Source organism: Carlito syrichta, unplaced genomic scaffold, assembly GCF_000164805.1.
Source record: "Carlito syrichta isolate Samal-C Ts95f unplaced genomic scaffold, Tarsius_syrichta-2.0.1 Scaffold316469, whole genome shotgun sequence".
In the NCBI taxonomy this organism is placed as follows: Eukaryota; Metazoa; Chordata; class Mammalia; order Primates; family Tarsiidae; genus Carlito; species Carlito syrichta.
The window spans coordinates 489001-491610 of NW_007260565.1; positions in this window are offsets into that span (position 1 = coordinate 489001).

Below are 2610 nucleotides of genomic sequence, written 5' to 3' on the forward strand. Positions count from 1 at the left end.
CTCTGTCACCCAGACTGGAGTGCAGTGGCCGCTCCTGGCCACTGCAGCCTCGACCTGCTGGGCTCCAGCGATCCTTCCGCCTCAGCCTCCCAAGTAGCTGGAACTACAGGAGCGCGCTACCACACCCGGCTAATTTTTTTGATTTATTGTAGAGATGAGGTCTCGCCAAGTTGCCCAGATGGGTCTCAAACCCGTGGGCTAGGCAATTCATTCACCTCAGCCTCCCAAAGGCGCGGGATTACAGACTGAGCCACCGAGCCCGGGTCTTTTTTTATTTTATGTATTTTTTAGCATTTCAAGGGCTTTTTGGCACAAATGATTCTGACAAAGTGAAAGCAAAGAAGCGCATTTCCAGTTACTCATCAGAAAGTAAGGATACCTAGAGAAAGCCAGTTACTCACAGAACAGGGAAAACATTTCCTTGTAATTAGGGCAAAGAGAATCTCAGGGTATGATGTCACCTCTTGATTTCAGGTTTCCGCTCTCCAAGGGAGTTTGAAGAAGCTGGGGCCTAAGAGGAAGGAGGAATGGGGTGGCTTAAGAAGACCTCTTCTTCTTAGGGGTCTTCTTCTCTGGAAAGCTAAAACTATATCCTCGCCTCGTACCATAAAACCGATGGGTTCAAACTGATGGTGAAAATAAGACTGGGTGTGATGGCTCACACCTGTAATCCCAGTATTTTGGGAGGCTGAGGCAGGAGGATTGCTTGAGTCCAGGAGTTTGTGACCTGCCTAGGCAACACAGTAAGACTTTGCACAAAAAATAAAAAATTAGCTGAGCATGGCAACACGCACCTGTAGTTCCAGCTCATGCAGAAAGATTGCCTGAGCCAGAAGGGCGAAGCTGCAGTGAGCCATGACTGTGCTACTGCACTCCAGCCTGTGTGTCAGAGTGCAACCCTGACTCAAACAAAGAGGTAAATATATACAGGATTAAAGTAAATCTGCACATTTCTTTCTCATAATCTTTGTCCCAGTTATTTTACTTCCCAGCATTAATCCTTGGGAAGATATTTGTCTGTTTTTTTGAGTCAGAGTCTCTCACTGTAGCCTAGGCTGGAGTGCAGTGGCATGCTGCTCACGGCCACTGCAGCCTCGATCTGCTGGGCTCAGGTGATCCCTCCCCCTCAGTCTTCCAAGTAGCTGGAACTACAGGCATGTGCTTCCATGCCTGGCTAATTTTTTGATTTATTATAGAGATGAGGGCTTGCCAAGTTGCCCAGGCTGGGCTCCACCTCGTGAGCTCAGGCAGCCCTCTCACCTTGGCCTCCCAAAGTGCTAGGATTATAGGTGTGAGTCAACACTCCAGGCCTATTCTTGCAAAGATTAGTTGGAGATGTAGACAAAGCCTTTGCCCAGAGATCTTCATTACAGCAGTATCTATAATATTAAAACATTGAAGTAAGGCTGGGTAGGGTGGCTCACACCTATAATCCCAGTACTTTGAGAGGTCAAGATGAGAAGATTGCCTGAGCCCATGGGTTTGAGACCAGCCTGGGCAACTTGGGGAGACCTTATCTCTACAATAAGCAAACAAACAAAAAAAATAACTGGGCATGGTAGCATGCGCCTATAGTTCCAGTTACTCAGAAGGCTGAAGTGGAAGGATCACCTGAGTCCAGCAATTTGAGGCTGCGGTGGCCATGAGAATGCCACTGCACTCCAGCCTGGGCCACAGAGTGAGACTCCAACAGAAAAAAAGAAAAAAGAAATACAAATGCACATTTATGAATGAAAAAATGAAACATAAAATTAAAAAGATGGAAGCAAATATCCAGCGATAGAGGATAGATTAAAGGAACTATGGTTTGTCTCTTAGTTATTAAAACAATGGCTCTGAAGTGTTGATAATTACTCTATCATCATGGCATTAGGTACAAAGGGTATTATGCAAACAACTTATACAGAATTCTTTTCAATTGTGTCAACAAAGTACTTAGAAAGATTAATGGATGACATTTTTATTCTTTTTGAGTGAAGTGGTATGATCATGGCTTACTACAGTCTCAAACTCCTGGGGTCAAAAGATCCTCCCGCTTCAGCCTCCCAAGTAGCTAGGCATGCATCATCACACCCTGTTACTTTTAAAATTTGTTTGTAGAGATGTGTCTTGCTAAGTTGCCCAGGCTGGTCTTGAACTCTTGACCTCAAGTGATCTTCCCATCTTGGTCTCCCAAAGTGCTGGGATTACCGGTCTGAGCCACCACCATGCCTCACCAAGATTAATGGACGAAAGGAGTGAAAGCAATAATAGGCATTATGTTGTTTCTGAATTGTGAGCAATTTATTTTTGCTTTTGTAGTTTTCACATCTTCTTTGATGGGCATTATTAGTTATAATATAAAGCTATGGATTTATAAAAAGAGACAAAAATAACGTTATATGTGAGGGTGTCATTCTTTTATAATCCTATATTACTTTTCATCTGCTAAAGTGTAAATTCTACGAGGCCCGGATTCTTGTCTGTTTTTCAGCACCAGCCCTTATAAATGTTGAATAAAAGAGTGATCGGTAAAATGCAAGTCATTAAATGCAAGTCATTAAATGGGCTTTTTGGGTTTTTTGCAGCATATCTCACCTGTTTTCACTTTTTTTTTTTTTTTTTTTTTTT